The 16,089-nt window shown below is 45.5% G+C and overlaps 1 long non-coding RNA gene across 1 annotated transcript; it reads right to left on the bottom strand.

Moving 5' to 3' along the window:
* Positions 1 to 14,210: 14,210 nt before the first annotated feature.
* Positions 14,211 to 14,921, bottom strand: LOC124703776. Its single transcript, XR_007003251.1, has 3 exons — positions 14,820 to 14,921; positions 14,391 to 14,533; positions 14,211 to 14,294 (listed from the first exon to the last, which is right to left on the bottom strand). It is a non-coding gene; the product is annotated as an uncharacterized LOC124703776 (long non-coding RNA).
* Between the last annotated feature and the right edge of the window lie 1,168 nt (positions 14,922 to 16,089).

The following is a 16,089-nucleotide window of genomic DNA, read 5'->3' as shown; positions in this document are numbered from 1 at the left end:
CAGGACTTCTTCGATGAACTGTCAAATCCCCTGCAGTTCAACAATTCTCATTAGGAGGCACCGAAGCAGCAGGGGCCAGGAAGGCAGCTGCTGCAGATGGAGGCGAGGAGCTGAGTTCGTTGTAGGCAAATCGCTATGTTAGTTTTTTGGTTGTTTCTAGTGGCATCAAGCAGCTCGACGGTCGGTTTTGTTTAGGCACTAGCATTAGATGTATTTTGTAAACCTCTCTTGTTGATCCTATAGTCTAAGCACAAGTTTAGTCTGAAATATTGCATTGTATTATGTTTTTATGTTGCCAAAGTATAATCTCTTGCACGCAGATCTCGCAAATCTCACGAACATCTGCACCGACGTTCATACTTGAACGTCATTGTTAAGTGCCTACAGATAGGAGCGCGGCTACAGCGGGATACCCCCAAATCCATTTGACAGTCATATTCCCCAAATCCATTTCTCTGAAAACCCCAGCAGCCGCACTACATCCGTGCACCCGCACTTCCGCGCTGCTGCCGCCACCACCGCGATCGCTGCACCCTAGCTTCGATGACCAAGCTCCGCCACCTCTGCACCTTCGCCTACGCGTTTCACGTTCTTCTCCTCGTCCGTAGAGCAGGCCCGCGCCAAACCCTAGCTCCTGCCATGCGGGTGAGTTCGTCCAGCCGTCCTCTTCCCAATCTTCTCTACCTCGCTGGCCATAGTATTCTTTATTTACTTTGTGTAAACCCTACACACAAATCCCCAAATCTCTGGGCGCAGGAGCACTATTCACCAAATCCCTTGTAAACCCTCACTTCCCCCCTAAACCCTAAATCCCTAATACGATTGGGTTGGGGATTAATTAGCTAGTTTAGCTCCAATTTGTACAAAGATTCTGGTAAGGCCTAGGCGCTGATCGATTGTTTTTCCTACGCTTTTCACCTTTCTGAAAGATTAATGAGGCAAGCGCACACTTAAGCTCTAGTCGTTTTGCACCCTGGTAGTTTAGCTAGTTTAGGTCCAATTTAAAACTGATTTGTACTCTGCTAGTTTAGCTAGTTTAGTTCTAGTTTGTACTGGGACCCATACTAATTGTTCATAGAAATGTAGGTTAATTGTTGTATAACTCTCTTTTCCATTTTCGCTGTTGTAATTTTGTTTGACTATTATATGGTTTCTCTACCGTCTATCCAAGCTTTCTTATTTTTTTAACTAATATGTTGTGTCTGCCAAGGATGACGATAACAACAAGCAGAGGAGTAAATGGACGAAGGTCATGCGAAGCCATAAGAAGATGAAGCAAGAACTCCGGGATGTGTGAGAAAAATTAATTTTCTGTTAACTATGAATTTTTGTACATACTACTTGTCCAGTGGGCTCATTAATAAAAAAAATCTTTGTTATGATGCTTATATCCTCTTGGTTAGCTTGTTCCTTTGTTAATGTTGAACCTTTTGAGCACCTATATATGCTCTACATGTATTTGACTAATTGCTCATGGAAATGTAGGTTAATTTTTGTATAACTCTCTTTTCTATTTTCATAGTTCTCATTTTGTTGGACTATTATATTTGCCTACTATGGTTTCTGTATCTTCTCTATAAGATTGTCAATTGTCTATGTTCACGTTTGTCTTTCTTTATATACTGCAGGCACTCCTTGCATCCATCAACAATTTTTAGATTAAGGTCAAGCCAACATAATTCATATGTAGTTACTTTGCTTACTTAACCATGTTGATGATCCTATCTTCTAATTTCATTTATATAACTAGTTTCATTTCTTTGTAGAATGGACGCTTCTTCTTTCCAAATACGGGTTGTGGTAGAGAAGCAAGAGCAAGGGAAGATCAGGGAAGCGCTCTGAAGCTGCGGTTACTTACGGACACAGATAGTGTTTGCCAAGGACGACGATGACAACAAGGAGAGGAGTGAATGGGCGAACAACATGTGGAACCAGAAGAAGATGAACAAAGAACTCATGGATGCGTTCGAAAAGTTGGTTCTTTCTTAACTATGAATTTTAGTACATATTTCTTATCTAGTGGGCTCACTAATAAAAAATATATTCTTTGTTATGATACTTATATCCCCTTAGTTAACTTGTTCATTTCTTAACGTTGTACCTTTTGAACACCTATGTATGATCTACCTGTATGGTAGTCCTTATTTAAACAAGAATCGTGTGAATTGACAAATACCAGTACGAGCCATCTCCAAGTCAAATATATTTGACAAATTGTTCATAGAAATATGGGTTAATTGTTGTATAATTCTATTTTTTTGTTTTCACAGATCTGATTTTATTGAACTATTATATATTCCTACTATGGTTTGTCTACCGTCCGTGTAAGATTTCTTGTTCTCTTAAACTAGGTGCTGGTAACACTTGTGTATAGTGATTGTCAATTGTCTATGTTCACGTTTGTTTTTCACTATACCCTGCAGGTACTCCATGTAGTCATCAACAATTTTAAGATAAAGGTCATGCCAGCAGACTTCATATGTAGTTACTTTGCTTAGTTAACCATGTTGGTAATCCTATCTTGCTATATCTATGTATTTAAATTTTTATATTCACTATATATTCATATAATTCCTATTTTTTACTTAGTCATAGTGATGATCCATTATTGATATATTTGAGTGATGATCGTATATGCATGGTTAGGCCAATTTGATTCAAATATTCCCCCTTTTTTGCTGATGCATTATATTTTGACAATGTTCTGCTATATTTGAGAGTTACATTTCTGTATAATGCTTTTACTATTTGGTATGGTTCATAATTTAATAAATTTCATATGTACACATTATTTATTTGTGGTTATAATGACATATTTATATCCTTCTTGTACTCTACTAATGTGTTATCCAGTATTCCATCCCATCGTAGTTCAGTAGTGTTTCAATTGGTCAGATACTTCTAATTTCATTTTTTATAACTAGTTTTTATTTCTTGTAGAATGGACGCAACTTCCTTGCAAACACGGGCTGATATAGAGTAGCAAGATCAAGGGAAGATCAGTGAAGTGCTCGACAGTTGTGGTTACTTACGGAAACAGATATTGTCTGCCACGAACAACGATGACATCAAGCAGAGGAGTGAATGTGCGAAGGACATGCGGATCCAGAAGATGAACGAAGAACTCCTGGATCCATAGGTGGGAAGATCCTCCCGCCCTGACTCTTGAACAGAGTAGCAGCACCTATGTCGAAGGGTTGTTCACCCACAGGTCAGCAAGTACAGCCCACGACATCACTGTAAGCACTGTCGCCTCAACCATTTGTCTGAATAGTACTTGTTTAGCAAATTAATCCTGCTGGATCTGAAATCTTTGCAATATATATGAATTTCAGTACCTATTACTTATCCAGCGTGCTCATTACTATAAAATATATTTCATTGTTATGATGCTTATATCCCCTTTGGTTAGCTTGTTCTTATGTTAATGTTAAATTATCAACCTATGTATGCTCTACATGCATGATAGTGCTTCTTAAACATGTATCTTGTTAACTGCAGACAAAATATTACAAGCCTCCTTTACGTGAAAGCTCCTCACACGACTGAAGATAGAGAGGATCAATTTCAAGTTGTGGTGCTTAAAAGTTTCCTTCTTTCATTCTTTGGATGTTGAATAATTTGCACATGAAAATAAGGACCATTGTTGATCTACAAACTCAACATATGGATGTAAGCAGTTATGTTAAAGTGTTGCTATTTCTGTTGTTTTTAAACATTCTAGGGTGGGGTGTATTATGTATAAAAGCAGATGTTATATACGGATACAAATTCAAGAAATCCTCCGGAAATACTCCCTATGTTCCTTGTTATAAGAAGTTTAGCTTAAAACATCTTATAACAAGGAACGAAGGGACTATTTTTGGCGTATTTCTTGAATTTGTATCCATACAAAACATCTGCTTTTGTACATAATATACCCCACCCTAAAATGTATTTAAATGGAAAATACGGGACTTTTTTAAATTCGAAAATCATAACCAGTGACGTTTAAAAAAATTGTAACGCCATTGCTTAGAAAAAAGAGCGACTGTCACGATTCATATGCATGTCATAGATTACACTATTGGAGACGATCAGGGAAAACAATTATCGTCAGTACTAATCAACTAATGACGCGCTGAGATTAAATTTGGCCGTCGGCGGTGCAGTACCAATGACAAACGACTTATAACTGGACCGTCAGCGAGAAGGTAGAAACGACGGTTCATACGAAAGGTAATCCATCACATGAACAACAGAATTGATGGCCGCATGTTATGTAGACACATCACCGACACGTTACTGCTGACGCTCATGTCTTGTTTATTCTCGTCAGATCGACATGAACAACGTTCCTAAGTTCGCCCCGCTTGCCAGGTGAGCATCTACTAGAGACGGTCGAAAATCATGATTGTCGTCAGTGTTGCATCGTACCCCCGACGTTAGAAATACCCATCACTGGTAACAATTACCAATGGTTGTATACTTCTGACGCCCTCCTCTACCGTCAGCACTCCAGAAAACACGCCCGTCACTGGTAAGCCTTTTTGGCATAGTGTAGATCTATTTGGTGATTATATCTATGCCATGAACACCTCGGTAACTCCACCCTGAACACCTGGATAAGTCCATGTCTTATCGGTTGGTAACTACACCCTGAGTACCTGGGTAACTCTGTTAGTACTGTGAATGGGTAACTATACCCTATACACCTCGGTAACTTTATCAGTACTGAGTTGACAACTATTACTAACTAGAATGTATATTAATTATATCTATTTGGTGATGACAATTATACCGTAAACACCTAGGTAACTCTAAACTTGACACCTAGATAACTGCAAGTGTAATAAGTTGGTAACTAAACCTTGAATACTCGGGTAACTCTATAAGTACGGTATTGGTTGGTAACTATTAGTTAGAAGGTTGAAGGAGTGAGAGGAGGTGGTTGCCGGAGTAGCTCGCTGGAGGTCAGAGGGAGGTCGGCCTGAGGCATCCATCGTTGGAGGGAGGTTGAGGAGGTGGTCACTGGAGTGAGTAACTTGAGAACGTGCTCGTCAGAGGGAGGGAGATGAAGAAGGATGGGTAAGAAGGTGAAGAAGTCAAATAGGAGATGGGAGAAGTGGAAGTGGAGGAGAAGAGAAGGTGGTCAAAGGGAGGAAGAGGAGGAGGAGGATAAGTGAAAGAGGAGGAGGGAGAAGTGGAAGAGAAGGATAAGGCAAGCCAGCTGGGTTTCAATATATAGCCTAGGTTACCGCCAGCGCACCACTATGCCCGTGCGCCGGCAGTAAGTTCTTTTATTTATTTATTTTTGCATCAAAATCTAAAACCTGAAAAAAATCGTATTTTCTTTTTGATTTTGGGGAATCTAAAAAAATTGTAAACGGTAGGTAACTGAAATCGGATGTAAAATTTTCTATAGATACTTTTTCATATAAAAAACTTTTTCATTGCAGGTCGTATGCAATCCATTTGCGTACTATGTCAAAATTCATGTTTGTTAATTTTCTTAACAAATAGAACACATAACACATGGCCATCTCGAAAGATTTTATTTTTTTCAAACTTCTATTATTTTTTTATTTTTTCAAAACTAAGAAGACGATGGAGGGAGAGGAGGGGGAGGGGGAGGGGGAGGGGGAGGGGAATCTGTCACCATTTACTGCCGGCACACAGGTATATTGGTGTGCCGGTGATATCAGGGGGGGTGTGGGGACAGCTATGCATCAGCCGGGGCCTAGGCGACCCTTACCCCCAGCGCACCAATTTTATAGTATGTCGGTAGTATTTGGGTATCAGCATCGGTGCCCATAAATTTGGTGCGCCGACGGTAATATAGCACCGGCGCACCACTTTTTGACGCGCCAGCAATATCTCTGAGTCTATAAACCTTTTTCTAGTAGTGCTAGCTAGTCTCGAAAAAGTGCTATCTAGCTTGTCTCCTACGGTAAAGTGCAGGCGAGAATTACCGTTTCTTTCCGAGGACCACTCATGGTTAATACACACTCTGTCCAACTCCAAGACCAAGAGAGAGAAAGCAGCAGCGAACTTAATGGATCTTCAGCAGACGAGGACACGCAATGAAGAGCTCCGACAACGACTAGAAAAGCAGTAGCAAATTGATTCCGATAATCTAACCGGTCACTTGCCACACCGCCTGCATATACACGAAACAAGGAATGACAACATGTTACGTTTGTTTGTGCTATATATTTTAAAATAAAAGGAAAATATAAATACAAATATCGGATAGCTAGAAGGTCCCAGATTTTTGCCTCGCAATGGTCCACTCGAGCGACGAGAAGCCCAGCAGCATGTGCGTGAGCTGACAAATTGACTGTCTATGTTTGTTGCTTGTAGCAGGTGTACGTTGTTTTTGCTTTCCTTTTGAAGACTTTGTAACTTGAAGCTTTCAATATAAGTTAGGCCTCTCGGTCTTGTTTAAAATAAAACAATCACAGCTGCATGCATTCTAGAAGGAAAAAAAAAGATAGTTGGGATCTAAGCCTTTCTTGGCATATATGGTACGTGTTAGAGATATATTTGGTATATGTGTATTTGGTAGTATATGATTTGTAATCATCTTCTGCATTATCTCTAGGATAACTTTCTTGGCTCCCAAGACTTGTACCCCTATATATACTCGTCCGAGAGGCTCAATACAACATCCAACATATTCCGCTAAACTCTCTCTCTCTATATCGTTCTACATGGTATCAGAGCGGCACGCTCCTAGACCTAGCCACCGTACAAGCTTCCGCGCCGCCCCCGGGGAGGTCGATCTCCATGATCTACTCCGGAGCCGCGCAACCTGTATGAGGGTTCATCTGCCGATCCGTTGATCCGCTGCCCTCGAGTTTTTCTTTTTTCAATCTGTAGATTGGTTTTCTTTTTGCGTCGCCGATAGCTCGACCGGCGTTTTATTTTTTGGTTTACCGATCATAGATCGGATTTAGTCGCCCATCGCCATCGTCCACTTGCGTCTCTACTCCGACAACGGTATCGACCTGCACCGGCCATCAACCACACGGCACAGCCGCACGCGCCGCACACGGGGTGCCCCTACGTGCATCGCAGCAGGATGTTCTTGCTCGCACGGTCTCCATCGCATGTCCGTCTTCGTCGCCATCGATCGGGACTACATCGACAACGCCGCCATCGACTCCGATCTGCACGTCGTCCACGCCATGACGCGTACAGCGCTGCCGTCGGTCTGATCAACCGATAGCGCGCACGTCTCCGCCAAGCACGTCCCCGAGCACGCGCCTACCACTGATCGAGCTACGGGTTGCCGCTGCGTCACCCCTTCGGGCCACATCGCCGCCGCCTTTGGTCCATGCTACCGGCCTCCGACGCGCCTTCCGAGCCATGTACGTCGCTGGTGGCCTCCCGCCGCTGCATCGACTCGCGCCCTGCAGGGTCGTGACATCACTGCACGCAGTCTACTTTGCCGTCCCCCGCGCACCGACGTTCCAGGCTACTACCGCACCGCCCCTTCAGCGCGGGTCGCCTCCGTCCGCGCATGGTCTTCGTCACGTCGCCGGGTCTTCCTCGCCTACTTCGTGTACCGTCGTCGCGCCTCCACCCCAGGTCGCCGCTGGGCTCGCCAATCACTCTAGGTCGCGCTGGGCTCGCCGACCACCGCAACGCCCGTCTAGGCGTCCAACATGACTACCCCAGGTCACCGCTGGGTTTGCCGCCTTCTACATCTTCGTACACTACAGCTTTGCCGCCAGCGTCCTCGCCTCTTCCCCAACTATGCCACCTGCTCCTCTACTCCGACACCCGTTGTTGAGATCTCCTGTGCTTGTCTACTCCGACATGGCGTGCACTTTGTATTGTTTCCTGCCCCCGCACGCCCGATACTGGCAACACCGGCACGTGCCTTCATCCCCGACGTGTCCCCGGGCCTGGCAAGCTCGGACCGGTGCCTCATCTTCATCGGCTTCGATGACGTCTTCATTGGCATCGCCTCTACGACTGCCTCGACCGCGTCACCGCCGAGTTCTTCTATGTGTACTCGGTTCTGGCAAAACCAGAGTATGCCTTCGTCCCCGATGTGCGCCTGGTTCTGGCAAAACTATGGTTGCACTTGGTCCTTGATGGCTCAGACTGCATCGACTTCGGCATCGACCATCTCCACGACTGCCTCGGCGCGTCTCCGTCACTCTCCTCGCACACCACCTCGCATGCGGCTACATCGACACCGGCACCCGACCACGGCAATCCCTCACGCGGCTCCTCCTCGACCAAGGTTGCAGCACCCACGCTCTCAACTACCTCGACATCGGCACAAGAGCTACCACCTCACACGAGCACCTCGGCTTCCTCTACAGTCCAAGCATCCGCGACGCGACATCGTCCACGACGCTCCCGCTACGACTGCGGGGGAGTGTCAACCCGATGGTTCATACCTTCAGTTTCTCTCCAGTCTGACCGTCTGCGACGCTTCCATTGTTCACGTCAGTACCGCTACGACTGCGGGGGAGTGTTAGAGATATATTTAGTATATGTGTATTTGGTAGTATATGATTTGTAATCATCTCGTGCATTATCTCTAGGATAGTCTTCTTGCCTCCCAAGACTTGTACCCCTATATATACTCGCTCGAGTGGCTCAATACAACATCCAACATATTCCGCCGAACTCTCTCCCTCTCTATCGTTCTACAGTATGGCTTGCGAATACAGAATTTAGTGCGACTGCCTGGTATGATATTCTCCATACTAGTATTATTTCTCCTATTACACGGAGTGATCAAGCGCTCTCTAGCTAGTCTCCAACGTAAAATGCACGAGAGCATTACCTGAACTATCCGAGGACCACTCATGGTTAATACACACGCTGTCCAAGACCAAGAGAGAAAGGCAGTAGCGAACTTAGGGCATCTCCAACGGGTTAACGCATATTGATCAGGCCGTCTGAGGAGACGAAAATGCGGCACATATTTGCGTTGGAATGCGTCGCGACGGACGATGCACCGACGCGCCAAGTGACCACTCGCTTTTCCACCGGGCGCACCTGGCAGCGAGCCATAGGGCTGTATCGAGCACATCGCTTCCGCGGCCACCGCTTCGGCGGTCATCACTTCTTCGCCATCAATGTCGTGGCTGCCTCATCTGCATCATCTGCACGCGTACTGGCGGGCGGCGGCTGGGCTTCTGCGCCGCCATCAATGGCATCGTGTTCCGTGCGCGACCGGCCTTAAAAGTCGATCGGCATCGTCCCTGCCATTTCCCACACCACCGACACCTCCACTCCCACCCCTCACCGCCGCGCGCCACCGCATTAACTATGGGAAAGAAGAAGTACGACTCCGAAGCATCCGACAGCGGCACCAAGAAGGCAGAGCGCGAACAGGGTGCCGCTACCCATCGAGGTGGCGCGGCTCATGCACAAGAACTGGACGCCGTGCAACTGCTGGCGGGGTGTGCTCCTTGCTGGCGGCGGCTGGAGGCTCAGCCACGTCCGGGTGCCTGTCCTTCCCATGCCTCTACGGTAGCCAGGTAGTAGCGCCGAGATCCAGCGCAGGCGGCGGTACCTGCCGCCAGACCTCCACGTCGATCCTGCCTTCGTTGTCGACTCCAATAGCTGGCACAACTAGCGCCTGACCGAGGAGGATCCGAGGAGGCAGGTCGGCTTCCTCGGTGATAGGGACTTCCCCTATGACCATCTGCCGCCGCCTCGTCGTCGTACATGGCAGCCGTCGGCGCCTCCATGGGACGATGACGCCGACGAGGACTGCGACGCGTTGGCCTACCACAACGAGGAGGCCACGGACGACAGGCGGCCATGGCGGAGGGCAGGAAGTTCAAGTTCCCGGTGATGATGACAAACGACGAGATCGAGAGGCTCGACGTCCTTATGTCGGAGGTGGACCGACCGGTGCTGCCGCCGCTACCCCGGTACGCCACCGGCATCATGCCGTCGGGCCTCACGGAGGAATATGCCCTACGATGGGCGCTCGAGGACTTGTTCCCGCAACCGCAACCACCGCCTCCACCTCTGTCTTACAATCAGTGGGCGGCTCCACCTCCGTCTTACAATCAGTGGGCGGCTCCACCTCCACCACCGGCGTGGGCTGCTCAACCTCCCCCACCGGCGTGGGCTGCTCCACCTCCACCACCGCCGGCGGCACCGGCGTATGTTCCGCCGGTTGCCAACTGTTCGCGGCCGGATTTCGTCGTGATCGACGACGACAATGACGAGTAGGTGCAGGTGGTAGCTTTTATATTTTTCTTTTCTTTTCTTTACTATGTAAATTATGTTTTTATATTAAAAAGATGCAAAATCAAAACAAAAACGTCGTGCCGCTGGGTGCATCCCTCGACGCAAACGGATGCTTGGTCAATTTCGATCATTTAGGCCAACGCAAACGGACGGTAGACGAGAACATGTAATGAAGAACTGCAATGATAACTAGAAAAGCAGTCTAACCGATCACTTGAAGATCGCTTGCCACACCACCTGCGTACACCTGCGTACACGAAACAAGAAATGTGACAAAATGTTTCGTGTGTGTTTGTGCTCCAGTGCTCCACCCTTTGTTTTTTTTATATAAAAGGCAAATACAAATATCAAGATGAAATTAGGTATATCATGTTTATGCAGCAACAAAATTTCAAGAGCTAGTTGAGATTTCGAGAATATAAAGAGCTAAACTATTGTTATAAGCAAATGAAGAATATGACCTCTAAATTTAATGCTTAAGTAATCCACCTAGTACTCTAAGGTACAGTACATGCGAAGATTAATTTGCAAGAATAGCTGCGTGGCACGAAAAAAAAAATGAAGTGCTACCATTTGTTACAAGCTGGTAAGTAAGTACGTACCTTGATAGCAAGCTTGATAATTTTCCTTTATTTTCTTTTGAAAATTCAGCTTGAGAAAACAGAAGTCTTGAGTGAAATTCCTCAAGTGCTCTGATGATCTGCTTCTTCGCACTGCTAATGCGACCCCAAATCAGAGCAGAGATGCAAGATATGCAAGCAGGGAGGAGCCCTTGGAAACTGAACGGGCGCCTCACCTACTTGGCTCCTCCCTCTAGCCGAGAAGTGCATTTGATTCTTTGCTTGCTGTCCCCTTGTACTAGCTTCAGGCCGGGCTCTTTACTTATCGCTGCCCCTTTTCCTTTCCTCTTTACCAAAGCATCAAGCAAACTATTGCTGCTTTAGTTTTTCTTGCTTTTACCAAAGATGATTCCAAACCCTCTTCCCCCCGCGGCGCCGCGCCGCGCCAGGGCGGCCGCCGGCGCTCCTCCTCGTCTTCCCCTCGGCGCCCTCCTCTCCCGCCGCCGCCGCCCGAGGCGCTGCCAGGCAAATCCTTGGTGGCGTGGCGGCGACGGCGGACTCTCCTCGGCTGCGGACCGGCAGGCACGGCGGCGGCGATCCGCCAGGCCTTCCCTGATGCAGCGGTGCGGGGAGGCAACGGCCATGGCGCGGATCTGCAGGTGGCGATGTCGTTTGCAGGGAGGCGCTATCGGGCCTCTCTTGCATCGTGAGGAATCCTTGGGCAGCTGCTCTAGGCATGGCGGTGGTGCCCATCTTCTCCGTCGGAGGTGGTCGGCCGGATTGGGGCTGGTTGTGACGATCTCCTGATCTCACATCTAGTCCTAGCAGCGAGTTGGGGATGCGCGGCTGCCGCTCCGACCCCCGTCGTGGCGGGCGATGGTGACGTCATGCGTCATTACCTTCTTGAAGGCATTGCCGTCGCATTCTGTGTCTACTCACTCGTGCTGCTCCGGGGGAAACCCTAGATCTGGGTCTCCTGGATCGGACGATGGCGACGCTCTACCTATTGGGGCATCATTTTTGGAGCAGCTGCTGGACGGTGGTGTGGTGTTCATCTACCACGTAGGCGATGGTGAGTCTCGGCGGCATGGCGCAGCGGAGTATCGGTGTTGGATGCGGGATGAAGAGCATGCACATGATGGTGGTGCTGTCAGGCGTCATGGTGGCGTCGATGGCAGGTCTGGCAAGGTCAATGCGGTGATCCCTCTTGGAGATGGGTGCGAGGAAGACGGAGGTAGCAACTTCTGTGACGTGTGCAATGGCGTGCGCTCAGGGTCTGCTTAACTGCTTGTGCTTCTCACCTGCCAATGGCGGCTTGGGAAGGCATTCAGTTTTAGATGATATGTGTTGGTGTATGGTCAGGGTAATGGCCCTGTTCATGGTCACCCTCTTCATCGCTATTGTAGGTATAGCGAGTTGTCGCTAGAAAGGTGGCTTCGAGTTGATCTTTGTATCTCCTTGTAAAGCTTTGCGAATTATTTAATAAAGAAAAGATGTGTGCATCCTTTAGATGCAGAGGCTGGGGCGATGCTCTCATTTCAAAAAAAAAACCAAAGATGATTCCTATATATGTGCAGGTTTCCGTGGCAATTTGTGCTGCACTGCTGCTACATGGCACGGCAAGGTGTGGCAACTCCTATTTCCTTTGTCTTAGTGGATTTTTGTCTCCGAAATGCACGTCTCGTTTCAGACGAGTTCCGGGTCAAAAACGCACTTTGTTTGATAGCATGGGTTGCATCATTAGGCACTCAAATGCCATTTCATTTGGTTGCCTGCAAATCTGAACAGATATAACTTACAGATGTTTGGTTATTGTGTATTAGTGTGCGTAGTATTGTCTCGTATCTACTAATCCTCTAATAACATCTACTTTACCAACTAACAAAGTCAAAATTAGCCAAACTACTCATCAACTCCACATCCCGACAAGGGTGAGCCCGGCACCATCACAATGTAAACCGTTTTCTCCATCTACATCATCTAGTGCTATTTGTTTGCTCCAATGTGATAGGAAACGGTAGTCATTTTACATCTGCAATCTCTTGAAGAGGCTCTACTCACAACGACAGAAAAGAAACGGCAAGGATGACAGAGCTGCACGCATCAACACTTGCAAAAAAGGGGATCCATAATGCGACTGTGCATCATATGTGAGTGGTTAGTGTTAATCCATTGAGGAACACGTACATTAAAAAATACAAATAGCTCAGCATCAAATAAAAGCTACTCCCTCGATCAATATTAGTGTGTATTAGCAACAAGTAATATGAATCGGAGTGAGAAGTAGATATGATATAATTCAACACAAGACAAATGACAAAGAAACATAAGATATTAGTTAGTGTACTTGAGTAAGATGTCTCGCTTGTTACTGAGGATTTGCACAAAAGTAACATAAATAATTAACTAATACATGATCAAAGCATTCTTCATTCAGTTATACGACTGATCTTATTCTCCTGGCCAGATTCACCATCATTGGGAGCCCTAGCATTTATTTCACATGTAACAGTACGTCACAATTCTGCCCAACAATATAATGCAATAAAAACACAAAAATAATAAATTTCATACAGTTATATGGCATATTATGGAGATCATACCAAGATATGGCAGTATCAGGAGTGGTATAATTGCTTGTAATGGGAGTGCTAGCAACAGCAATGCCATCATCGGTCAAGGGACCACTTTCCTTGGCTCGCACAGATGTCATCAATCTGTAGACAGCACAAAATAAAATTAAAAGCCATGCCTTAAATATAAATGTAAGAATGCAAAATAATACTTGTTATCCAGATCATACATTGGAAATTTGAATGTATGGATGCCGGTAAGAAATTTCCGTAATAGCTGCCGTTGGCTTTCACAAATGTTAAGCCTGGCAAAGCGGTCCATGTGATTCTGATTCAGCTCCAGCAACTCACGTAGAATACTGGCCTCCTTTTTCATGCCCTTCAAACATCATTTAAATTTGGTGACAATAAGCGTATAGGCATAAAAGCATCAAAACATTAAAATTTCAAATTAGGTAAACCAATTGTTTTTGTAACAGACGACATACCAAAAAGGAAGCAGCAATGGAGTCGGAACAAGGCCCTTCATAAGTGATCAGAATATCAAACACAATGTTTCGGATCGTATTGCTGAAGTTGTAGGAGTCATCGTCTAGCACCTCAGTAATGAACACATCCTCCTCCAGGCTGTTCTTAGTTTCGCATGCCAATAACTCAGACATTAGCTCAGCCTCTTCCGCAATACACTGGAATCGATTGATCACAAAAATGGTAAAATTATGTTAATAATAATGCAGCACTATATGAACTAGAAAAATATAAAGGCAGTGCCACATTTTGATCAAATTTGTGTGGAGCAGACAAGTACCATAAAGCCAGCAGCTGCAACAGGAGATTCATCCTCTGATTCGCTCATAAGGAGTGCTCGTTCCTTGATAATTTTTCTCAGTGCATCAACATCAGCAGTCAAAACTCCTGCGCAACTCAGCTTGTCCTCCATCTCCAGACACTTGATAACATAATGTTGCAACAGTGTAAAGAAGCTAATGAGCAAAACAATCAATTAAATAACAGTTTAGCTCGGTAGAGGAAGGAGGGGACTTACAGTACGGGCTGCAGCACGCACGTTGATTGCATGAGTATTTCGGTAGAAGTACTCATTGAGATAAACCAAATAGAATTCAAAAGGAACATCACCAAACTTCCAGGGCAACAGCCTGTCACAACTCCATGTGGTTTCCATAAGATCTTAATACGGAAGAAACACTAGTCAGATCAAATCAAACTGTAATATTAAGCATAGAGAAGAGGAAAATAATGCGATGTGATAGCTCAGAGGGAAGTGCACCATCGGCACACTGAACAACGCATGCAAACAAAGGATGCACAGACAACAGAGCAATTCACAAATCAACTTCTGGAAGGATAGAATGTCTCAACCATGAAATGCACCAGAAATCAAGTATAGAATTCCTAGAGTAGATTGTAAATATCAGTCCTAACACCAATAGAAGATCCTGCAAATTCACCATACCTCTGTAGAGGATGATACCCAATGGCGGCATTTCCTTAACATGTTCAAATTCCGTTCTGGTTTTCATGATCTCAAGGCAAGTCACCACATCTTGACGGCTGCTGCTCGGATATTTTTTCCTGCGCAAAAACTCATGATATTAGTGCATAAGCCGCTTTCATCTTTTGGATCTAGGATGTTTTCTAGATTAAATGCTGTGGGGGTCAACACATAGAAGACAAGGACAAATGGATGGGGCAGGAGACATCTGGCGAGGAGATGGGTAGAGGCTAGGGTTTAATTAATAACAGGAGCTCCATCATTCTGTATAAACAAGCAACAAGAAAACAAGATCATGTTTATTATAGAGATCATACCATGATATGGCAGTACCAGGAGCGGTATCATACAGCAATCTGTTGACAGCACAAAATAAATTTGAACTTCATACCAGACTATAAATGCAACAAGGAATTCAGAACATACTTGCAATCATGAATGTTGATAAGAAATTATAGGAAACAAACTTGCGATCATGAATTCTGATAAGAAATTTTAGTAAACGCTCCCGTAGACATTCACAAATGTTAAGCCTCGCGAAGCGGTCCATGTGGTTCTCATTCAGCTTCAGCAACTCACGTACAAGATTAGCCTCCTTTCTCATGCCCTTCAAACATCATTTAAAATCAGTGGCATTAAGCTTGCATGAATTATGGCATAAAAAACTTCAAATTTTGTGAACACAAATTTATTGTAACGAACATGAACATACCAACAAAGAAGCAGCAACAGAGTCAGGACAAGGCCCTTTGTACGTAGTCAGAATTTCAAACGCAGCCTTTCGGACCTTATTGCTGAAGTTAAAGGAGTCATCATCCAGCACCTCAGTAATGAACACATCGTTCTCCACACTGTTCCTCCTTTCACATGACAATAACTCAGACATCAACTCAGCTTCTTCCGCAATACACTAGAAATGATCAATCAAAATGGTGCAAATATGTTAATAACAATGCAGAATAAAAATTACTAAATTATGTAGGAATGCCACAAGTTGATCTAATTTGTATCAAGAAGAGCCACCATAAAGCCAGCAGCTGCAACATGAGATTCAAACTCTGAATTGATCATAAGATTTGCTCGCTCCTTGATCCTTTTGCTCAGTGCATCGAAGTCATCAGTCAGGGCTCTTGCGCAACTCAGCTTTTCCTCCATCTCCAGACACTTGAAAAGATAATGTTGCAACGGTGCAAAGAAGTTAATGAGCAAAGCAAAGCAAAGCAATCAATCA

This window comes from Lolium rigidum, chromosome 3, assembly GCF_022539505.1.
Source record: "Lolium rigidum isolate FL_2022 chromosome 3, APGP_CSIRO_Lrig_0.1, whole genome shotgun sequence".
NCBI classification, from domain to species: domain Eukaryota; kingdom Viridiplantae; phylum Streptophyta; class Magnoliopsida; order Poales; family Poaceae; genus Lolium; species Lolium rigidum.
The sequence above is the reverse complement of the archived record's forward strand: the minus strand, read 5'-3'. Positions and strand labels throughout refer to the sequence as shown.